This window comes from Sparus aurata, chromosome 6, assembly GCF_900880675.1.
Source record: "Sparus aurata chromosome 6, fSpaAur1.1, whole genome shotgun sequence".
NCBI classification, from domain to species: domain Eukaryota; kingdom Metazoa; phylum Chordata; class Actinopteri; order Spariformes; family Sparidae; genus Sparus; species Sparus aurata.
This window is the reverse complement of record NC_044192.1, coordinates 37,823,899-37,849,996: the sequence shown is the minus strand read 5'-3', so window position 1 is coordinate 37,849,996 and position 26,098 is coordinate 37,823,899. Positions and strand designations below refer to the sequence as shown.

The window sequence follows — 26,098 nt, the reverse complement described above, 5'->3', positions numbered from 1 at the left end:
CTCCCAAACAAATGAGTTCATGTATATTAAGCTATGTCACACCACACTAAGTCATGATAGAAACTGCAGTCACTCAGTAATGGTACAGTAAATCAAACATGAATGGTCTGATGCATGACATACATAGTGTGATATCTTACTGTTATTATATATCATGGAGGTGTGAGCTTTTTGAAAAGCAGCATCAATGAAAAAAGTAGACACACACTAATAGGCTGACAGGCTCTGTGAAGACACTTGATCAACGCAGTAGCAAATAATACCTGCAGTAGTAAAGCAGGAACTGAAGTTAATTGAATGACGCTGAACTCTAAATACATGCCAATTTCACATGTAAAAGAGCCAATAGGCAGACAGGCAGGCAGCTTTTAGAGTGATTATGGCCAATGAGGTAACATGCACACAAGACATAATCGATATTTTTCCAATCAGCTGTGGCAGACAGACTAATCAGTGTGTTTGTGTGTGTGTGTGTGATAGAGAGAGAGAGAGAGACACAGAGAGAGAGAGAGAGAGAGACAGAGAGAGAGACACAGAGAGAGAGACACAGAGAGATAGAGAGAGAGAGAGACACAGAGAGAGAGACACAGAGAGAGACAGAGAGAGAGAGAGAGACACAGAGAGATAGAGAGAGAGAGAGACACAGAGAGAGAGACACAGAGAGAGAGAGAGAGAGACACAGAGAGAGAGACACAGAGAGATAGAGAGAGAGAGAGAGAGAGAGAGACACAGAGAGAGAGACACAGAGAGAGAGAGAGAGAGAGAGAGAGAGAGACACAGAGAGAGAGACACAGAGAGATAGAGAGAGAGAGAGACACAGAGAGAGAGACACAGAGAGATAGAGAGAGAGAGAGAGAGAGAGACACAGAGAGATAGAGAGAGAGAGAGAGAGAGAGAGAGAGAGAGAGACACAGAGAGAGAGAGAGAGAGAGACACAGAGAGATAGAGAGAGAGAGAGAGAGAGAGAGAGAGAGAGAGAGACACAGAGAGAGAGACACAGAGAGATAGAGAGAGAGAGAGAGAGAGAGACACAGAGAGATAGAGAGAGAGAGAGAGAGAGAGAGAGAGAGAGACAGCACCTAGCGGTGACGACAGCTGCAACCACATTACATTTCTCTTCATTTCCAAAACTAAACAATCACTAAAACAGCCAGTATAAAGCCATTTAAAAACAAAAGCCGAACAGAATATGAACTACCCAACATAGATTACTGATCAATCATCTTAAATGATCAATGTGTGAAATAATTAAGTGCAACAGCTCACAAGCTCCACCATAATAACTACTGAATCTAGTAAAGCACATGATGAATGAGTTTAACAACTGCATGCACTCACACAGAGAGCACCACCAGCCTGATGACGTTCTGAACATATTTTGCAGTAGTGTCTATTTTAAGGGTGATTGGTTTTGACCCACAACCGAGTACTGTAAACCGTACTCTGTTTAATCCACATGGACAGTACACTGATGTCCATAAAATTCAATTAGAGTTCCCAACAGAGAAGTGTTTTTGTGAGGCTTTAAAAGATTCTATTTGTATATTATCATCAAATTATATCCAACATGCAGTTAATAACTGCTAGTGTCTCTCAACAAAAAATATGTTTACTGTAGATGTGACAATCTATCTAATTTTTGCTGTAAAGGCTGCTAAACTCTACTTCTGCTAAGAAAATAAAAACAGAAAACTGAACGTTTCATTCCCCCCTCCACAATCACACAGACACACACACAGCAGGTGTGCAGACGTGTATCTGTACCTCTGTCAGTGCAGCTCTTGCGTCCAGGTGAACAGTAGTGCTGGGTGACTGTGTTGTGTGTCCATCCCCATCAATCCTTCAGCATCCAGGAAACCAGACAGAAAACAGCAAACACAAAGCCTGGGTGTCTGCTCAGTCTTATCCAGCACAGACAGTAAAAACGGAAACACTACAAAAACACTACAATCAATCCCTCTCTTTCATTCACCATTTTCTTCTCCTTCACTCTCTCTGTCCCTTTCTCTCCCTCTTTGCTCTCGTCGTTTCTCCGTCCGTGCACTCTCTCCCTCTCTCACACACACACACTGATTCTCCATCTGTCACCGCCCCCTCTCCTTCACCCCTCCCACCTCATACATTATTAATGAGCCTCAGGCACACATGCTCCACTGCTATCAAACACACACACGCGTTACGAGTTGTGCACAAATGTTCCACACACATGCAAGACAATCACTGTAGACAGCCATTGTACAATCCACTGTCATGGTAGACTGACACCTCAGAGGCATTTTTGTTTGACTTCAGAAGAAATACAGTTATTTGCAGACTCAACCAGGATGTTTTTATGGCAAATGAAACAAAACCACGACTAAAATTGCCAACAGCAACTTTGACTGAACAACATTCAACCAGAAAATTAATTCAGCAACAGATTTTCCTTGTTTTGGGAATCAATTGACCAATCAGAGCACTGTGAAGGCAGGATGGATGACATTAGTTTCCTACATACCTATCTCTCTGCTGTAACCACACAAAAACATGCAAGAAATGGGACAATGTAGATATGACTGACACAACTGTGCAGGCTACTATAATAGAAAATAATACAGTTAATTAGAATATCTCTGCATACCTCTGCGCTAGTGTTAGGGAAAAAAAGGCATTAGAAGCTACATCCAAAAGTATTCAAGGCATTCCATCGAACATTTGATTAGACATTTCACTTTAGACTGAAGTGGTAAACCAACCAATTGATCATCTTTCTCAATGCGGACCGGTACCAGTTCGTGGGTCATTTGGTACCACGCTGCAAAGAAAGAATAAATAAGTTATTTTATTTCTGTCATATTGACAATCACACGCTGAAAAATTGTTTTATTTTGAAAAACAGATTCTCTTTTATTAACATCCGTCTGTTCCTCTTGGTGCGCTTGACACGTTCCTGTCACGTTATACCCAAAAAAATAAGCCCTCAAGTTAGCTAGAATTAGTGGAAAACAAACATCTTTGGAGAGCTACTTTGCAAAGGAAATGATGAGACAGAAGAAGAGCCCATGATTGCCGAGAAAAAAAAAGCTACATGTAGGAGACTGACAACTGTCTTCAAGTTGGCTGATACAGTGGCTGAACTGGAGCTATGGGGACGGCGAGTGGACAACTGCTGGAGACTGCAAATGATGGTGGCCTTCAAGTATGTTACCTTAGTAAGACAGTAGACTGGACATAAGGAAGACACTTCGGGTGGCAATTATTTGTTGTATAATTGTATTTTACTTCCTCATAATCCAGCCGGTCCGTAAAATAATGTCTTAAATGTAACCGGTACTTGGTGCAAAAAAGGTTGGGGACCGCTGATCTAACTAACTGACATTAGCTTCCTTGGAGTCCAGCTGCAGGTGTTTGACTTACTCTTTATAGCAGCTTTACCTTACACCAACAAATGAATCTATGAGAATGAAAAAGGTTAGGGTGGGCAGGGGTTGATAAACCATTCCAGACCAATTTAAACAAGACTTCATTCATCACCTTAGACAAACTAATATCATGCAACAAATTCAAAAGCAAACTTATTTCAAGTGATGTTTAAAATAAAGTATTTGAAATCAAAGCCCAATCACAATACACCTCTTGTCCCTACAACTTAGCCCATTGTGGGTTCACTTCTAGTGTTCTGATTCTTGTTGTGAGAGAGGTGTAGTGCAAAGTGTGAGGGTGACAGGACCCTCCAGATGGAGGTTTATCAGAGAAACACTTGAATTGTTTATAACACATTATAACACTTAATTATGAGAACTAAATGTCTTATGGTCCTTTTCTTTATAATAAGTATAATACAACTACTACATGTTTGCAGATGTCTCAGGTGCTAACTAGCTGCCTAGCTAACCATGCATTGTTAATGCATATTGGAAATGTCTGGCTGTGGCTCAGGAGGTAGAGCGGATCACCCTCCTAATGATCAGGTCAGCACCTGACTGTGTGTCCAACAATTGAAAAATGATTGAAATTGAAAAGTCTCTGTTTGTCACTACTGCTCACAAAGGTAAGTCATTTGAAGACATCATTTGACATTCTGCAGATTTTAAGCCCTTCATGGGTCTCAAAAACTGGACTGGTATGATCTGATGACACACAGCACACATGTACATGCATCCTATAAAAGTTCAAACACACACATCAGTCATGCATGAACACATTCACATGTGAAACATCGCAGGTCACAGAGAGAAGACATGGCTGATCATGCATGAACACAGCACACGCAAGCACACACCAAAATCTCTCATACGCAACACAGAGCTGTCCATGCATGCAGTGCAGGCGAGGAAGCCCCCCTCAGCTGGAGGCCATCAGAGTTTTCTCATGGACGAGACATGGCTACAAGGAAGGTCAGTCAGAAAAAGGGTATGTGTCAGTGCGTATGTGTCAGTGTGTGTATGTGTGTGTGTGTTGGTGTGGGGGGGTGTGTGTATGTAACCCAACTATGAGGACAGAATCTTTAAGATGCTGCATGCAGTCACTGCATCCAGCTGTGGATTACAGTTTTCATGTTGGCCAGAAGACTAATTTAATTTGTGCCACTTATGCAGTGACCCTTTGTTTGAGGGATAGGGTTAAGTTGTGCTGTATATCACAGACATATTTTTACTTGTGTTTCCAAGTGAATTAATCTCACTATGGAGCTATTTCTCAGGCCTTACATTGATATCAATCGTGTTATCTAACTCTGGGTAGGACAGCAAGTGAGCATGTACTAATAAGTATTCTTTTGAGATGACAGATATTTCAGATATTAATATTTTAAGTCTCTTATTGTCTCTTATAACTTTCAAACAGTTGAAAGTTGTCTGTCTCCAGTAAATAAGTTGTAGCTGCTTAAAGGGCATGAGATTGAAAGAATTATGTTACAAAACAGATGCACAGGCACCAAGATACTTACAATAACTGCAGAGGCAGAGATGTTTCAGATAGTTCTGCATTACACCACGTTAACATGTCTGCCATACTGTATGAGAGTTGCTGAATTTACTACTTATAAATATTATTTAAGTCAGCATCCAAGTTGTAGAACTCTTGATATATGTGGCTTGGAGCAAATAAAACTGAAGTGCCTCAAAGCCCAAGTCAATCAATCATTCAAGGTAATAAAACCCAAATGTAATAGTTATAGTGTTTCCCTTTAATGAAAATTTTAAAATTTTTAAAGCTTCACACAATTAACTCTGCAATCACACAACAAAATTGAGCTGATGTTAAATGGGAAACTTTCCTTTTTCTACCTTCCTTGACACATGACATGATGTGGAGATTCTGAAAAATGGGTGAGGCATTAGTGGAAAACTATGGGAGGTCTCCAAATCCCACACATAACAGAGATAATAAAGGTGTAAAATGTCCCACACTAACATGGGCAACAAAACAAACAGGTGAATAAGGGAAACGTGACTCAAGCATATGCCAAATTTCATACCTCAGTCAACACGAGCATCTGAATATCAAAACTCAAGACACTGTCATTCATTTCTATGGAAATGTACCTGTTGGAAGAAAAAGATGCAGAAAAAGGAAGCGAGAGCAAGAAATCGAGAGAGGGAGAGAGGAGGACAGTGAGAGGGGGGTCGGGTGGAAGATTAGGATGTTAAAGACGCCCCCCCTCCTGCTGAGGGTAAGCCAACCTAAGGCCTGCTGAGACACAGAGACAGTTTTCGGTTTTATGTATCTCTGTGTTTTGCACTGGCGAGGTTGTGTGTGTGTGTATGTGTGTGTGTGTGTGTGTGTGTGTATAGGCTTGACCTCCTGACATCGGCCAGCATCTTCTTCTCCCTTCTGTCTCCAGCCACACCCCCAAACAATCAATAACCCCCACACCCGCTGCCGCTAGCTGTGACATGCAAATGACCTGCGCATATCATTAAAACATATGCCCTGACAACAATAGGATAGCCTCAAGCCCCCCTCTGCTTTTTCTTAAGACGTGCACCAAGACGTTCACACACACACACACACACACACACACAGAGTGCACAAACAAAAGCAAAGACAATCAACTCGTGCCCAGATGGACTCGAGTCAGTTGACCTGTGCTCAGATCTGTAGCAGACAAGCAAACAGACAAACAGACATCGAGACGAGTGCACTTGAGCTGCCCTCATATTTCAACAAGCGCACACACCTCATCAATCATCCTGATAATACCTCAAAACCGAAGCTTGCAGCTTAGACTTATGCTAGTGTCCAATAACTCCCACTTATTTACTGTAACATACTAAGAATTTATATGACACATACTGAGGTCATGTGCAAAAAAAGTCCATGAAATATGTGTTTAATATCTTATGTTATAAAATGGTATTAACATGTTGACATAGGTGAATATGATTGACGTCAATCACATATTGACGTCAGAGCTTTGGTCTCATATACCCGCATCTTCTACATAACCTACACCTGTTATCATGTGAAAGAAGCTCCAAACACCTGAGATGTACTGGATGAACTGCACCATCTTCATCACAACTGAGAAGATTCTAGCTATTACTGATGAAAACTAAGAGGAGTGCAGTTAAAAACTCAGAGATACTGCAAAATGGAACTACTGAAAATTGTTTTGTCACAAGCTGCCTTAAAACAGATTTTATTAAAAGGCCTTCACACTGAAATGACCACAGACTGTAGTGCTGTGAAGCAGAACTGAATCCACAAGTGTGGCACAGGAACAATCCAATGCAAGTAAGTTTTGTTTATTTAAGTTCAGGTAGGTAGAGGTCAAAACCAGGACATCAGTCCAATAAGACAAATCCAACAAGGAGGAGGCAGTGGAAAAATCACTGCCTTCTCCTTGTTGGATCAGTCTGGTTAATCAGGCGAGGGTCCAATCAGGCAGGGAAAACAGGAAACAGACCGGCAGGGAGCTAAGAGGCCACACTAAACAATCTGGCAGAGAGTGAATCAGAGTGAGCTAGTAAAGACGTTTTCAAGCTTTCAAGTTTACTCTACTGAACATGCACTGTTTGGGGTTCAGGTTCAAGTTAGTTTTTCCCACTGCTTTCAGCAATAAAGTTGAAAAAAATAAGAATGTAGACAAATTTGAAGGAGCTACCGGTTACTGCAATTGCATGTGCTGCTGTTGCCGTGGTAAAGTTTTACAAGTGTGGAGAAAGCTGTGGTGAGTTAAGATACAGAACTGATGTTCAGTGACAGACAGCTACTGAGCACTGGGAAGGTATGGAGGATGGAGCTTCTATGGAGGCATTAACGCCTGAGTCACTTTGCTCAGATCCCTACTTATTTACATGCTTATATTATTCATTTTTGGAATTCAAAAAATTGCTGAACACATCATTTGTTTATCTGGCCTGCCTCTCTGTTCCATTCCTGGTCTCTTTATGCTACTGGGTAAGCTCACTCAACAAGTCTGTCGCTAAGAAGAGGCTCTCCCTCAATATTTTGGAGGCAGACCATTGAATTATGAAACTAAAATGTCTGTAAAAATTCAAAAAATCGCAAATGAGAAAGAATATGTTGAACTGTAACTTATTTTATTATAGTGCTTGTTATGTTCACCAGGCATAATGACCAAGGAGATTTTATTATGAAGAATTTAACAGAATTTCCAGTTCTATTATCATAATAATAATGTTACCAGATAGCAGAAACACTGGCAAATGTGTAGACAAGAACTTAGTGAAAAATAACTACAGAGCCTGAAGATATACAGGTTGGCTCATGCTCAGGCTATGATTGTCCTCACACAGACATATTGGTATTGATGTGTATGTTGCATTATATGTGCCAATATGAAAATAATTTTTTTAAAGATTGTTATAAAAAAACAATCTTGTGTGTATGATAACAACATATTGGGGATCGTTGCAGAAAATGTGGTTTATTGGCCAATATATTGATATTGGAATTTCACTTCCAAATATCATATCAGCCACAAAGATCAAGTATCGGTCAGGCTCTAAAAATGACTAACCAAAGCTAAGCTTTGAAAGGAAAACATTCAAATTGCTATCACAGTCAGCATTCAAAGAACTAGAGGACTATAGGAAGGTTACACCCAGCAAAGTAAAGCATTACTTTGGCTTCACTGTGAAACAAATTAAAACAGAGGACATAGGATAGAATAAATGAGGACACTGTCATAGCTAGACAATAACTGGACTTACACTTAGTGTATGCGGGGAGGGGGTTAATTAATTCTGCCGATGACCCCGATGCACCCCCACACCCAGAAGCTCAGTACATCCATGTCCTGTGGTTATTGAACCTTGTGTGGGGACAATTCTCACCCTGGGCACTCGGATAGTTTGGTTTTCCAATTAAATAACAACAAAAAACACACACATACACACTGTAGAACGCATTGCTGTAGGACTTGGGAGAAAAGTGGTTTGAGGGTCACACAAGTCACAGAAATGGAGGAACACTCATTAGTCACTAGACCTGTGACTTGTGAGAAATGAGTAACGGGGGAACTCATGGTTGGATGAGTGTGTGCGTCCTCTACCTGCATACATCAGACTAAGATCCACATCATAACTGACAATGTGAAATGTCACCCATCTACACACAGACAGACACACTCTGTTAGCTGTGAATGGGTGTGGGAATGTCAACTTTTTTTTTTTTTTTTCATTTTGCTTCCCATTCTGATGTCAGAATTTCTGTGTGTGTGTGTGTGTGTGTGTGTGTGTGTGTGTAGTTCAGAGCCAGTGGGCCGTGGTAAGTAGATACAGTATGGGGGCTAGTATCAATAAGGCTTTGTTTAGTGGATGGAGGACTGTGGATTGAGCCAAATAATATGAAGGACAAACAGACTGCAACTATTGTACAAACGGTGCCCGCTCCTTTCCCTTCCAAATAACCCAAAGAATCACACTGTAGTACAAAGGAACAGACCGTAAAGAGACCTTTCTATGCACCGAGTGAAGGTGTTTTAACATGAGGGCATGTTACAGTGGTCACAGAAACAATTTCACAGAGATTAAATGTGGTTTTAGCAGACTGGAATGAGCAAGGTAAAATACTTACTATTATTTTTTTAACCTTATTATCTGGAAACACATTCAACAATAGATGACTTGAATAAAAAAAGAAAAGATGACCACCAAAGGAGAACATTTAAAAACTCTACGTCTCTGCCTAGAACAACCTCTGTCCTCACACTGCATTTTCATCATGAAACCCTCAGCTGTGTTTACTCAGCTGTAACCTCCTTTTTTCATGGCTTCCAGTAGTCATCATATGTCCGGGTTAGGCATGTCATATATTGTAATTGTCAGAAGTTTGACTACACATAAATACCATCAGTTGGCATTATTATTGATCAATTATGATCATTTTGTTGGGGGGGGGGGGGGGGATCCAAGTTTCCCACTAATTGGGTAATTTTTGGTTCAGCCACAACATGGATTCTGCAATACCGTCATTAATGTCACAAATGTGATAACATGCACTTAAATGGCTAAACAAACTCATAGAACCAAAGTTACATCCAGTACCTTCTGTTTTCTTTGCTAACATTATTTTGCAGGTTAGCTTGTTGAACTAAGGGTTAGCACGTCCCATGGCAAATGCGGCTATTGTCTATTTCAGTGAGCTGGAGCAATGTTTGAGTGTTTAATAGTACAGGACAGTGTGTTAAGCCTTGTTTAAAGCTGATTACATAACCAGAGCAATAGGTTCGTTGTGGGAAACTGAATAAAAACAAAAATTATGTAGCTCTTGTCCTTACTCTCTCAAAGGTAGCTCCTTCAAATTACCCTACATTTTTGTATTCTATCTGTGTAGTTTTTTGGCTTTTGTTGTTGAAACACATATTGCCTATGGCACAGGTCTTGGATGAAGAGCAGTGGCCCTTGAGATGACCACTACCCATGACATCTTTCAAGAGTTGGGATAAGAGTCATGCTAAACCATCTTGGGTTTAAGGCTGCTCCTGGCTCCTGTCAGGTCACAGGAAGTGTGGACTCAGGTCGGCCAAACAATGGGAAATCAGAAAATTTGCAAACATCTTTACAGGGACCTGTCTCCACCAAAACACATACAGTCGTTGCACTTGATGGGCAGAAGAATTAATTCCTGGGTGTATAGGCCTACACATTTATGTAGGCTATACTGGTTTATAGCCTAAATAACTGTACTGGAGTTGCAAACTTTAATTCTGTTAGGTCTTGTCTAATGACAATGATGTTTGTTTTCAACACTTCACAAATATCTTTATGTGAGGCATAATCAGTCAGTAAATGTCCTCACAGTGTAAAACAATAAAAAAAGCTAATTGGATTGGATTGCTTTTGTTTAACTGAATATGAAACATGATCTGTGAATGCTTGTTACAGTCTCCATGACAAAAATGTGTTTTGCCAGTTTCTGGTAAACAGAGAAGCTATTTTGGGGCAGCTGTAGCTCAGCGGTTAGAGCAGGTCGGCTAGTGATTGGAAGGTCGCTGGTTCAAATCCCAGCTCCGGTCTGGGCAGCGCTGCATGTCGAAGTGTCCTTGAGCAAGATACTGAACCCCAAATTGCTCCTGATGTGTGGTTGGCACCTTGTATAGTGGCCTCTGCCATCAGAGAGGCCCTGCGAAGAGCTGGGAACTTGTCCAAGGAGTACTCTGCCCTCGCCCAGAGACAGGCTCCATCAAAAAACCCTGAAACCCCATAAAAGAGATAAAGCAGTTACAGACAATGGATGGATGGATGGATGGACACTCCTTTTCACTTCATAACAAGATCCAGATAGCAAAATTGTACCAGACACATTTATCTGGCACACATACAGTGTAGAATGATGGCACTTGGCCAGTGTGTTTTTTCCCATTGATAAATCTATGTTACAAGTCAATCAGAACATTTTTTTTTTTTCATTCACCTCTCTCCCTGCTTCCTCCATTCAGCTGACATGGGCGTTTCTTCATGTACTCTCTCTCCATTTAACCAATCAGATTCTTCCACGAACACTATCAGCCAATGTGTCTCTGCTGTCAAACTTAAAACCGCTCTCCTCTCTGCTGTCAGCTGTCTTTTTCAGGCATTCGTGCCATCCTCCTCCACCCCATCCTCCTCCAGCTCTTCATCCAGTGGCTCAGTTCTACTCGCCAGAAGCAACTCGCCCTGTCATCAGATCGCCTATGGAGTAAGATCGCTGTCAAAAAGACGTGTGCATGATTCTAACATTCGTATTCGTAATGTTGAACTTTTGTGTGCAAATAAAAATGTTGTACACAAAATTCTACTGTCATATACACAAGTCTGAGAAATTGTTTGGGTTAGGATTGTTTTTATGTGAGTATGAATCTAAAAGCTGTGAGTGCAAAGTCTTGTGAGCACGACTCTAATTTCTACGACTACGAAGTCTTCACTGTGAACACGAATTCAAGTTTTTGGGTATGAGTAGAAAAGTGTTGAAATGACGTCACGTAGGTCACAAGCAGGTCACAGGGGAAAATAATCGAACCTCGATCACTCCAAACAGTGCACTGTACCTGTCCTCTGTGAGCGGGGCAGGTCGAGAGGCGAGCTACCTGAATCTGACCGGACCGAGACCCCAAGACCAAGAGAGAGATTTACTGAAACTGCAGCGGAACCACAAGGTCCAAAAGACTGAAACCATCCGGCGCCCAGTGAAGGAAAAGAAGGAAAGAAGAGGAAGACGTGAAGAAGACAGAGGTACAGTAACGTCAATGTGATGAAGAGAAAGGAAATTAATAGTTTAATGATCGTATTTACTGTTGTTGTTAGCTTGCTAGCTTACTTCTGAGTGTTTAATAATCAATAAATAGTTCGAGTCGACGTGTGTTAATGTTACTCCACCTTAAATTCATCAGGGACGTTTGGGAAGTTAACGTTAGACCTGTTCAGGTGTTATTTTACAGGTGTCTTTCCTGCTTGTATGTCAGTTGAAATGCTAGTAGTTTTCCATCCCCTTTGTAATAGTGTAGTTGTAAGCCTTTGGTTTATTGTGTCACAGTTTATGTTTGTTAAAGTTTACATCAGTGTTAAAGTGTATTACTGTTAATACTCCACATCTTAGCTTTCCCATATCATTCATAGGTGAATGAACATATATATATATATATTCAATGATACACTTTAACACTGATGTAAAGTTTAACAAACATAAACTGTGACACAATATATATATATATATATATATATATATATATATATATATATACACACACTGCACTTGTACTCTGATTAGACTTAATTGTATTGCAATGACAATATACTGAATGAATCTCATCACATGTTCATTATTAGTCTTATGTATAGCACACATCAAGCATCTGTTTTAGTTTAAGTTTTTTTATTAAAATGTAACATTCAGTGTCACATATACTTCTCTTCTCTCTTCAGATGCATTTCAACATAGTTCAGCACCAGCCCAGTGACACAGCACCAAAGGCACCAACAGACCTGCTGACTGGCCATCTCTTCTGACTAGTTCACAGAGGACCAGTTCAAATAAAAAGCAGTTAGACATTTTCCAAAAAAAAAGATGGGAGAGTGTCAACATGACTTCTGTAACAGAGTCTTAGTCAATGCTGAAAAAATGAAAAGAAGCTGGCTGATTTACTCAAACAGAAATGATAGCTTGCACTGCTTCTGCTGCTAAATGTTTTCTTCAAAAGAATACAGACTTAATAAGGAAGGACTAAAGGACTGGAACAATGCAAGCCACTTGCTGAAGGTTCATTAGGATAGCCAGGAGCACAGGAGTTGGAGGTCGTTTTGCAAAGTGGCTGACAATAGATAAGAGAGAGACGGCACTCTGAGGCTGAGAAATAATGTTTGTGCAATGCCTTATTTATATTGTATTTTTATCACTTGTTTCTTTCTTTGGTTTTTATTTGGTGTGATATTTTTGACTTAAAATAAATAAAATCTGTAATACATACATGCAGTTTCTGTGTGAGTGTATGAACAATGATTGTGAAATTGATGGCTATGATCTTGCCTAGGGCACCAGATTACTCAGGGCCGGCACTGTGGGTGGAGCTGCCAGCTCTGGTGAAGCATCACAGGTAAAGTCAATAACGTATATATCCAATATTTATTTCATAAAATTGTACCATTTCAAATAATATACAGTTCGTGGACTTAGAGACTTAGTTTAGTTTCTGTTCCTCTTTGCTAACCCTCCTCTCGGTCATGTGCATTTGTCTACAAGGAAGCCAGCGGGAAATCAATCAGTGGATCGATGGATTATCATACACACATTATGACGTGTATATTGTGTAGTTGTATCTGTCATAAACAAGAGATTACGGGTTACGGGCGCGTTTGTGTCGCGGTGCTGCAGAGACGAGAGCTGGGACACCGGGTCGGAGGCTCCATTCTCCATGTAACAAGTTACAAGTCGAGTAACCAGCACTGTTACTCTGAAGCTGTTTAATTAATGCATAAATGAACCATAAGGCAAATGTCCCGCATAGTTCATTTTTAGCCTCTTTCCATCTGTGCTCCTCTGATCAGAGCGGCGTCTATAGCAACTGTCTGTTTTACAGAAATTGACACAATTTATCGATAAAGTCATATTTTGATCAACATTATGTCTCAAATTAATTATTTCATATTTTGCAGGTCAGTGCTAATTCACTAGCACAAGCCAACTTCTAATGCTAGTAATAGTAGCACTAATTTCGCTTCACCGACATGTCGTTAGCTTGCAAGCTAAAGCAGTAAGTCTGTAAGTCCATGAACTGCATATTATTTCAAATAGTACAAATTAATGAATAAATACTGGACATACACGTTATTGACTTTACCTGTGATGCTTCACCTAAGCTGGCATCTCCACCCGGTCCACTGCTGTTAGCCAAGGCTTTGGCGCATGCACGTTTGGAGTAATCAGAGTTCGATTATTTTCCCATGTGACCTGCCTGTGACCTACGTGACGTCATTTCAACACTTTTCTACTCGTACCCAAAAACTTGAATTTGTGTTCACAGTGAAGACTTCGTAGGCGTAGAAATTAGAGTCGTGCTCACAAGACTTTGCACTCACAGCTTTTAGATTCATACTCACATAAAAACAATCCTAACCCAAACAATTTCTCAGACTTGTGTATATGACAGTAGAATTTTGTGTACAACAATTCGCGATCTTACTCCATAATCGCCAGGATTCTTTTTCCTCCATCACCACCACCGGTGTCTGGACTCCATCTGGGGGTTTCCTATTTTGGACACAGGTTCATCACCTCCCCAAATATGACTTCATCATGCTGGAGTCTAACCACCACAGACTTTTTCATTCTCGTTTGTACACATGGCAATAAATCTTCATGTTCACTCAAAAAATGAGTCTCTCATGATTGAACTGTTTAGAAACTGTCAAAAACAGACATTACCAGAGACAAGCATATAGCAACTAATATAGCCAACCAATCAGCGGCGGGGTAGGGCAGGTCTTGCCAGATGATCCATAATAACACATCAAGATCTGCTGTTGTTTTACTTATGTTGTGGTATTGTGACTTTGGCATTCATGCTTTGACTTTTTATTTCTTGTGTGTAATATGAAATGTTCTGATACAAAATTATATGAAGTTATGAAAAGAATGGGTTGAATGTGTCATGAAAGATGAAATAGGATTTGTTATGGCGTAAAAAAGGCTCTCTTAACATTAACAACAACTTTTAATGAAAGGAAGCACACTTAATTTATTTTGTTATCATGGCACCAAGGCATTTTTATATCGAATATGGAGAAGCTATTGATTTTTTTAATTGATATATGGTCATATCTATAATTATACTCTCAACATCTCAATTTTTTCAAGTCCTGTAAAACAATCTGACGCTGCATCATCTGACAGAACAATGCCAACATATACAGCACAGACATTCCCAACACATGTGTGGTCACACATGAACAGCCCCTTCATCAGTATCAGGTAGCTCACTAATTAAGCTGTTTAAACATTTACAGTGACAGACAAATAAAGGGAGATGGTGGTGAAAGGTAAGGCATAGGAGCATGAGATTAAAATTCTGCTTGTTCAGGAGGTCACTCTAATATTTACACACACAAATACACACACACACACACACACACACACATACGTTGACTACAATGAGAAACTGAAAGCACGGGTGAGTAAGAGGGATAAAAAACAGTGCAGATAGTTCTTTCACCCCAAGCAGTACACAGGAGGACACCTTCCCATAATCCTCTGTTGTTTATTTCACTCTGATCAAGCAGCCAGCGAGCTGCTTCATTAGAGCAAACAAGTTTAGGATGAGAGCCAAAATGTGTTATGATGTCAATGGGTTTGTGTGTGTGTGTGTGCGTGTGTGTGTTGCTCCACATGCAAGCTGCACCAGAACAGGAGATTACTATTTCTGAGAGGTAATTTTGTTTTCAAAAGCGAAAAAAAAGCAAAAAGTGATTATTATTCCATATCCTCAATGAGACAACTTTTTAAAAGCCATACATTAGTATTATTCAGTTGTTAGGCCTTGTACCGTGTAACCCTAACCCAGGGAATGTTTGATTCCTGACAAATTGTAGCATCAAAATTGTGTTTGATGTTATATGGTTATAATTATGGTTATATTTATGTTTGTATCATGTTCATGTATCTGAAAATTAAACAAACAAGAAGCAAATGAAATCCCAATTATGAAAACAAAACACTGGCACATCTGCAACTGCCCGGTGAAAGTTGATGAGCCAGTCAGTTAGAGGAATTATGAGGAATTATATACATACATACATATATTTTTATAATAGCTCAGTTTAGTTTAAAAAATCCAATTGACAGCATATGATGGTGTTTAGGAGATTAGAGAAGATGTAATTTAGGAGCACCACATCCTACTCTGACCTCAAGCACCAAAGTGAGTAGCACCGTCCGTGCTTTGACAACGCTGTCAGGAGCTCGACAGGAGAGACACCATCTTCAAGGTATTCAATCTACTTTTCAGGTGAACTGCAGAGATCACTGTGTCTATTGTCCTCTTACTTCTACACAAGCCACACATACCGTCACTGACTAATAGACCTGTACTACATGAACATAACAAGAGCGACTATTGGTGGCTTATTAGATGTCCATGCTGATTGAATGAATTACCTCACGTTGCTCTTCCTTGGGTGACGTACTGTAAACAAGGCACAAGACTTACAGTGAGCAACATGGAAGATGAGGAGCTTGTGGCAAAAAAAAAAAAAAAACCATTGTAACAGCATTAGTGTGATTTTATGGTGGAAATGGAGCAATTCAAAGGCTATCTGAAGTCTAGATATCTTCTACAGGATGTGTCAAAGTCTAGAAAAGGCTTCTTCCTAGTGAGCTCAATCAGGCTTCAGGAAGAATTTGGGTTATTCAGTGGAAGCAGCACTGACAGTCCGATCTTTCCTCACCTTCAAATACATATTTTCACACAAGTTGATTTTTTCACATGAATCTGTGTTTGCTCATTTACAAATGTTGACCTGTAGAATGATCAAATCTGTTTTGTGATGTGTAAAATACAAAATGAGGGCCAGAGAAAAGCAATTCAGAGAGAGAGATAAATATAGTGAGAGAGGCAGTGAAAGGGGGGGTGAGAGATGGGAAGTAGAGAGGTAGCAGCTGTTCCAGGAAGAGACAGAGGCTCGCTGTCTGGAGGTAAACAAGACACACACCGGTAATTAAGCAACCATTGCCATGGCTACATTGATGCTGAATCTCCAACCATACACATACAACAACAACATCAGGTTTAATCCAGTGCTTTGACAGAAGCTCGACACAAGTCAAAACAACTGAGAGGCTGGGAAGTCTTAGCACTGAAAACAGCCCTCAAATGAGCGTTTCCTTATTTAATAGTACACAACAGGACAGAACAATCAGCATCACACAGTACAAAGACAAATAGGATGCAAACTGTGAGACAGTTTTTACAGGCCTGGCCTTTTTAAAAGCTTTGTGTTTCACATAAAAGTTGTATTGAAGCTATAGCTCATTAATCCTCAAAGATCACTTAAATATTCTGTGCTAGCTGAGCAACACACTCTAACATCACTGACAATTTTATACATTTCTCATGAATGCGAATAAACAGAACGGGGCAGCTTTCAACATCACACCTGGTGAAGCAATTTAGCTGGAGTCATGTATTGCATTGAATGCATTGCATGCAATGCATTTATTATGTAAATGGTTTGCACACGGATGTTGCATCGGCAGCCACTTTAACAGGATACAATATGTCAAGACTGTATTTTGATTTTATTTTTAGTTATCGTATATATGTGTTGTTTGCACGGATGTGAAAATTGAGCAGACCTGAAATATCTCTAATATTCCCTTATTACGCAGGAGAAGAAGTTGAGTACCCTGCCAGCCTTTGTTGTAAAGGTGCTGCTGCATATCCAGATTTCAGTCAGTCCAAGGGATAGAGATAATGGCCACAATATACAAAAAATCAACCTCACTGGTATAAAGCCTACAGCATTGGCTTGTACATATCCTTCAGGCTGCAGAGTGACTTACTTTTTGAATAAAATGAAAGAAATAATGTCTTTCTCTCTGTCCCACTGTTTATGATTGAAACAAGTAAGTGTTGGCACTGGAATCCAGACAACTGACAGTCATGAAAAGGTTGACCAAAGCAACGAGGGGGCAGGGGACCACTGAGCCCACAGCAGACACAGTGACAGCAGGGTATGGCAGCAGTGTGTGTGTGTGTGTGTGTGTGTGTGTGTGTGTGTGTGTCTGTGTGCGTGCGTGTGCGTGTGTGTGTGCGTCTGTATGCACAAGGCCTTAAACACTTCTTCCCTGATTGTCAAGTCAAACAAAGGTTGTCGCGCGCCAAGCCTATTGTTCATAAATGACCCCCACTGCCCCAAAAAAAACCTGCCACACCACACCACACCTCACCCCCCCAAAAACACAAAGACTTTAATCCCCCATGTCTTCAGAAACAGGAGGTGTGGTCGTTTTTATATAGTTAATGAGTTGGCGGGGCCACGAGGGCCAAGCGAAGGCACGGGTCACTCATTCATTTAGCCTTTGAAGCCGTCTTAGCCCACTTCCCCAATACACACACACACACACACACGCTAATACATGAGACATGAATATTACTACTGGCGACGTGATAGCATAAATTTAACTTACAGAGAAAACACACACTGAAATGTTTTCCAATAGTCTACAAACACACACACACACAGCCTACACACAGCAATATAGTTCTGGCGTCTGGTGACACAATAGCTTCTGGTAGCAGGTGGTCAGCAGTAGCCATAGGAGTCACACACACACACACACACACACACACATACACACACACACACACTTACACACACAGGCAAACATGCAACATGTACAAGCCCCTGCATGTCTAATGACGTGCCAAGACAACATAAGAACAAGAGAAGACAACTTGACTGGCCATCTGTGGCATGGAGGCCATGTGGAACATCTGCGCCAATCAATAACACACTCACTGTCATACACACACACACACACACACACGAAGGCATACATGAGAAAACATTTTAACCCATTCATGCATGTTTGTTAACAAAGGCACATAAAGCTACAGTACTGTATTTGCATATCTTTAAGGGAAGACTATCTCTGCAGGATTGTCTGTCACTGTATTCACAGTTTAATTTAACCTTGTGTACAAGGCTGAATAAAAAATAAATAATAATAACCTAATCCTCCACATTTAGATATCATGTGTTTCTAGTACGAATGCCATATGCACACCATCAGCATGTTGACACTGTGCATAGTTACACTTGCTAACGTGTGATTGGACAATCAGTGTTTGGGGATGTGTTTTCCCCAGGTCACCTGTGCTTGATTTAAAAAACCTAACCAAAGTACCACCAATGCAATCGCTGAGCCAGGAACTCTAGAGGGCAAGTAACAGGAATAGGCACTTACATCTCACCAGAATGACATACTAGCACACCAGCTAGCCAGCAAAGTCTCTGCTGAAAACAAATTCATACATTCAGATTTTTTTTCATTGCTGTTGCTAATTTCCTATTCCTATGACCATGCAAGTTTCAGGAGAACTTGTGCTAAAAAAGGGCAATTTAGGCTCATAAAATAATGTCAATTTACTGTGATTGCAGGGCAAATTATAATAGGTTGTAGTGTGTACCTTGGTCATTTAGGGAGAAGCAATCACAGTGCACTCTTTCATTAAGGGTTATGGGGCGGTAATGTCAACCTGAGAATGTGACTTTTTAACTAGAACTCCCAGTATGTGTCTGTTCCCTTGACTTTCTACGTCAGCAATATGTTTTATACATAAATAAATATAGATAAATAGATATAGATTAAACAAATAGGAAACAATAGTCTGACATGAGACAATCTAATGGGGCCTTTCCTTTCATTCAGCTGGGCCATGCACGGGATGGACCTTCTTTTGAGTAGGGCCAAAGTGCACTTGCCCCACATCCAAATGGGCCATGGTCACATCTCGCAGCCACGGCCTACCAGTAACAACCTCTGTCTTCCCGTCAAATAAGCTTGTTCTTCGTGACTCAACTTATGTCAGTAGCACCATTCACACTGCCCTTTGAATGTGGGGATCGTCCGCCAATTCTCCGCACCCTCCTCTGTGTGAAAGTTTCAGATGTGGCAAATGGTGAAATTTCGCTGCAGCTCTGATATGCCTCTGAAGCAGTGTTTGCAAACTGAACCTGTGTGAATGGATAAGCCGGCAGCTAAGCAATGTTACAGGACCAAACAACAGCAAGTTAGTAACTGTAACTGTCTTTGGCGACTTATATGAGGAAAGAAATACTGCAGATATACATGAAGAAGTGTCTGTCCTTCTGTCTGTCTTCCTGTCTGTCCTACCTATTGTGTTGTTGTAGTTACTGTCTTGAAAAAAATCACTGCGGTCATCCCTCCTGACCGAGACTTCAGTGAACTTTCCCTCAGAAAACCCCTTCCTTCCCCGCCAGTGACAGAGTCAGACAGCATCCAGTTTACTGATGGTGATCATGTAATAACGTAATTTAGAGGATGGTTGGTGGGTCAGGATCTCAGAAATTATAACTGCATGCAATCACACACTTAAAATCTACATATAGAAGATATATATGTACACGTGTGTTGCTTGTAAAACATTAGTGATTGATGGACACACCCACAGACACACACACACAAACACACATATAAAAAGACACACACCTCCCCCACTTCTGGGAAACACCGCCAGCCATGCTTGTTATTCTGGGGAATAGAACACATGTGCCAGGACAGAGTTCACACATCCCTTACCCAATTAGACTAGAGACCGCTCACAAACTCTCTCTCTCACACACACACAAACACACACACACACACACACCAAAACCATCACACTTCTCCTCCGACACCGCTTATCTGCTTTAACAAAACAACATGCATCGAGAGCTTAAGTCTAGAGTCTCACTCTATTCATTAGGACTTAATTAACAGATCCAAGAAGCAGCTGAGGGAACACAAAGACATTTAAGATGCAGTGCAACTGGTTTTGGAAAATACTGACACAATGATATGATTTATGATTATAATCCTGTAATCCCATAATCCATCATTATTCGTATGTTCTAGTAATGAACATTTTACATGTTCAGTTTTGTTTGCTGTAGTAAAACAACATTAGAGAAACTTGGATCTAAACAAGGCTTAAAGCCTCTTGAGGACTAATGATCCCCCCAGGGTGCAGATTTCATTAGGCCAGTGAAACAAAAGGGTTGGACACAGAACAAACACCATACCAGTCAATTTTCTATTCATAAAGTCAAGCAATTGTGCTGCCAAAATCATGTAAAACTTGTCCTGAGGGTGGTCTTACATGGAAATCAGATGTGTTCCTCCACTGGGGAGCATGTGGTTAGCCACTTACATCTAAACAGTAGAATATGTGATACAAAGATGAGATTATGTTTTTCCGAAAGGTCTGTTCATTAACTAACTATAGACAACATTTTTGCTTAAATTATCATTCTGAAGTAAATACTGATTGCAAAGTATAATGTCTGTAGAAGAATGACACCATCCACGTATAGATTTTAGATAGATTCATGGCACAAAGGATGCCTGTCTGCCATTGCTCAACCAAAACAAGTAGAGTGATTGTTTTCCCTGGTTGTTGTCCCGAAGTAACAGTGGAACAACTGGAATCACTGTTGAAACAACATTGCAAAAGAAAACAATGTTATGTCAAAGTCTGTTCCTGTGCGTTTCCTCTTACCACCAAGACTTGAGGCGGTTCAAAACCAAAACATTCAAAATTTGTACAATGTTTTTTGCTTTGGACAGTAGCCAGGCTGCTAGTGGTAACTATGTTGCAAACACTATCTTCACAACAATAGAGTGGTGTAGGGGTGTGTAGTGGATATTCTCCTTTAGAATAGGTAGAGAGTTGCTAATTCTCAGAAGAATTTTAGACTCAGCGTGATGAATCAGATCCGTTGAATAAATGCTGCATGGAGGGAAGACCCACAGTGTTCTCTGCAGTCTTCCAAATGTTACTGACTTAAACACAACAGAGTAGGAGTAGGGCTCACACACTTCTATGACAGTTAGTAATTACTCCTTCCCAAAACGAAGATCCCCTGAGGTTTGGCTTGATCCAGGACAGTTTGATGTTTTATCGGGACAATAAATGTCATCTTATCTACCTTCCTGTAAACACATCAGGCAGAGAGAATTGCCCCTCATATTTCTGCCCCTTATACCTTAAAGGGGAATCTCCCCTCCTCCTCTCACATCCTGATATGGTTCTTACAGAATATTGATTTCTGAATGGGAAAAACTCATTTCTCAAGTCATTTCTCAAAGATGGCATATTAGGCCATCCTGAAGTTAGCATCACTCTGGTTTTCTGCAATGGGATTTTAATTTGATTTTGGATTATTGCTGAAAATTGCTGAAATATTCTACTTATATTATTATAATTTTGCCTTTCTATACTGAATTTGACAGTACTGAGATCAGATAACATTCGCAGACAGACAGCGTAGTTGTAAATTAATGGACTGAGGAAGACATTCATGTGGGGGAGCAAAGAAAGGGCAGAAAGAGGCTAAATGACATGGATACTGGAACTGTGTGTGTGTGTGGGGGGTGTGTGTGTGTGTGTGTGTGTGTGTGTGTGTGTGTGTGTGTGTTTGTAGGTGGTTGGATGACCTATATGTGTCAGTGCCGTGTGTAGCACACCCCTAGGCTTGGGTTATATTTGGTCATCACACATGTTAACTCAAACACGCTCTCACATCTCTCTCTCACACACACACATACACATAAACACATATACTCCAGTCCAAGGCCCCACTAGTAACGCTGTCTCCCCAGTCATATCAAAGTGGTGTTTTTCAACCTAAATGGCATAAAACTATCGTTCTGATTATGAAAAGAAAAACAACACCATGAAAAAATACTTACAGGAACACATATCAGGTCTCAAAAAACAGTATCGTTACTTAATTCACTAGCTTGCCATTCATTGGCATTTTCCCATTACTGCTGGCCTGGCTCTACTCGCTTTGACTCGGCACGTTAAACCAGCGCAGCAGGGATTTTCATTTTCATTAAAACAGAGCTGGATGCTTAAAGGTGTGTCTTTAACTGATGACATGCTTGGCTTTTGTAGTGGTCAGTGAATCTGCTGTAAATACTCATCCTCCCCAAATCCTCCCCCTGCTTGCTAGCAGTTAGGAGATGTGCAGTAAGCATGAAGAGGAGCACCGCAGCCTCGCTGCCTGGTTTCCACAAAGAAATAATGAAAGGCAACAGTATGTCACCCAAGAATTTAAGCTGTTAGCTTGGAGTGAAATAAGCTACATTTCACAGTTACATTCACTCCTTTCTAGCCTTCATTTAATCAGTGCATGTAAGCATTAGCAAGCTAATTACACTAAATCAGTTGTCCCTGCCCCTCCTACCAGACTCAACAACAGATTCATCAGTAGCTGTGCCTCAGCATACCCCTTCATGTTTAGTATTACGAAAAAAGAAAATTAACCCTTTTTCAAACACTGTAATTATTTTTTCACATATTGATAATTATATGAAACAAAACAGCCTATTGGAGGCTGTACAGTTTGAGGCATTGAGTGACTCAGTCTTCCTTAAAGTAACAGCCAATAATGAAATAATACCTTCAAGTCAGATGCTTTGGTGCAGACTGAATTGTGGCCCTTTAATGACATCTACAGATATTAACTTTATTAATCTCTTGAAGGGCAAAGTGTTAGTAGCTTGCTGAACACATAACAAAAACAAAAACGGAGTGATATGCAAACAAATACACCAAAGGTGGCCTTTAGCACATTTTTGTGTATTTCTCTTGCATCAAATAGTGAATTCCACTGTATGCAGATTGTTGCATGTATGTCTGTACAGTGTTATATTTGCACAGCTCACTGGCACTAAACATTATACTGTATGTATTGGACGACAAGAGACAAGACAGTTGCAAAGGTAGAGTTATGTAAAGCTTTGAATGGGTCGACTGGGTCCTGGAGATGTGGTCACAGCAATTGCACAGTGTTTGTGTGGCCTTATGGGGCAATGTGATATTTTTTCATTGGGCCCAAAGTCTGTGGCAGTGCTGCTGTAACTGACTTTAGCTGATTAAAAATGGTGGTCAAATAATATTTGAACTGTCCCATTATGCACCTTTAAGAGACACCTGTAGGCCACAGTATAACCTCTATTGGGAATAACATATTATATTACATTGTATTGATTTCCATGAGGGTTCCATACACAGCAGTGCTTAACTTAGAGTCATGGTACTGTATATGTGGTGGTTCTAACACAAAATATTCCATCTGCACACTTGACCGAGCTGTGGTCACCAGAACATAGCATAAAGATCGCTGCACAACACAGAATTACATCACATGTGTTACTCTGAATGTTATTAGGTGAAAAATCAGTCTATTAGGGCTGACCTCCATCACTCACACACTGTTAACCTGTCCAAACAGGGCCATAGCCGTGTGTGTGTGTGTGTGTGAGTGCTTGCGTGCGTGTGTGTGTGTGTGGTTGAAGGTCACAAGCTGAAGTGATTGGTCGATCGGTTTGATGTCCTTGACTCCTCTCTAATCCCTATCTTGGCATTCCATTCTGACCTGCCATGCTCCACTGACTTCAGATTACTGTACACACAACACTGGAAGCTCTATCTCTCACACACACACACACACACACGCACACACACACACACACACACACACACACACAATAAAGTTTGGAACTGATTACCTTGTGACATATATAAGAGGTGTAGTCAAGCGTGAGATCTGATTGGTTCACTTCCAGTCGTTAGCTCAACTTTCGTTCCGACCTTCCAGTATGGACTGAAGTAATAACATCAAGCTTTATTGAGCTAAAGCTACAACAGTATCTGGCTCAGTATAACACGTCATTCAAAATTATTATTATTATTATCTTAAAATTGAATTCTAACCATCATTTTCTCATATTGCACCTGCAGGTGAGAATCATTTTGATTCTATATTGATCTACAACTGAAAGTACTGTTCGGCTATGGCTCAGTAGGTAGAGCAGGTCGTCTAGTGATCGTCTGGGGCGGGTCGTCTGGTTTGAATCCAGGCTGCCCCCAGCTGCATGTCAAAGTGTCCTTGAGCAAGATACTGAACCCCAAATTGCTCTTGATGAGTAGTTGGCGCCTTGCATGGCAGCCTCCACCATCAGTGTGTGAATGTGTGTGTGAATGGGTGAAGGGATGTGGCATGTGTCTACAGTAGACTGGATAAAAATGCAAGACCATTGTACTGTTTGTGAGAAATGGTGACTTATTGAGACATTCTTTAGAATATTCATCTTTAATCCAGACCCACTGACTTTAAACATTATGGCAATGAACTTTAGCTAGGTTTACCACAATACTACTATATACCATGACCTTGTAAGTCGTTACAATCACACATCAATGAGTGTGTGTCTTCACTCCAGCTCACTTTGTATGTTGGTCCTGTCCGTCTGTGTATTCTGATGTCCCAATCATCACTGAACCAAAGACAATCCTGGGAACCCATTTTCCTCAAGAGTACGACCTTTGAGGGGATTGGCCATCCACCCTGACTGAGACGGGGCCCTGTCCAATTAAATTAGTGAATGGCCTGGGCTGGCTAAATTGAGCGCATGGAGATAACAAGGTCCAGGGAATAATTGGTGGGCGAGGACCACAGGAACAGACGGGTGACCTCCGGACAACTCATCTGCTTTCATCTCTCATCTCTTCCTACATTCATCCTTCTCTCTCTCTCTTTTTATCCCTCTCTCTGTCACATTTTTGCCATTCACATGTCACATTAGATTTTTCAGCATGTCTCTGTATATTGTCAAAGTAAGACGCATTAGGGATGCGATTTGTTTTGGGTAGTTTAGGGGACCAAAACATTTCTTCAAGTTGAAATTTCAAACACACAGTATGTCATTGCTGGATCAAGGGTTTTTTCAATGAAAAAAACAACAATAGATGTAGTTTTATGACATGGGTCATGGGAGTTGTTGTCTTCATTGTTAAATGGCTATCATTGCTCAGTCAGAATGAGCAGTACAAATAATATTAAGCAATAGAGTGGCCAGCTAGCTCATTCACCAATTTTCCTACTCACTCTTTGACATGTCATCTGATGTTTCCTGAACTAATTACAACTAGAGGTGTTAGAGGGGATTGATGCCAATGACAGTTGACCAAATGAAACAGACAATAACCTTGAATAAAAATTATCTGGGTTTACAGACTGTTTGAAACATTTGGGACAATCTGAATAAAAACCCAACAAAATATAAGGGATGCACAAAAATTATAGGCACACTAATGGTACATTTCAATTATTATTTATTATTCCAATAATGAGAATGAGCCAAAAAGAATACTACGTATGTTAGAACTGAAGAAGCCTCTTTGATGAGAGGCAAGATGTCTCCCAGAAACTGAAACACATCCAGCTGCCTACAATACAGCACTTGTATGACTGAGAACCTTCATCAGCAAACTGGGTTACTGAATGCATGCCGGGAATTAACCATACAACCATACAGAGGACTTACCCCTCAATTTTGACTCACCTGATGTTCACGCTGGTGAGAGTGCATGATGACTGGATTTTAT

The 26,098-nt window shown here is 40.6% G+C and overlaps 1 protein-coding gene across 22 annotated transcripts in view; it reads right to left on the bottom strand.

Annotated features, from left to right (window-relative positions):
- nfasca (neurofascin homolog (chicken) a) overlaps positions 1-26,098 on the bottom strand; it is a 163,640-nt gene that overhangs the window by 98,502 nt on the left and 39,040 nt on the right. For 21 of the 22 annotated variants that reach the window (XR_003984401.1, XM_030420626.1, XM_030420631.1 and 18 more), the window contains exon 1: positions 1,765-2,081. The exons of the other annotated variant lie outside the window; for it this stretch is intronic. The gene's annotated coding sequence lies outside the window, so the exon portion shown is untranslated. Of the gene's footprint in view, positions 1-1,764; positions 2,082-26,098 lie in introns of those variants that run through there. 22 annotated transcript variants of the gene reach the window in all.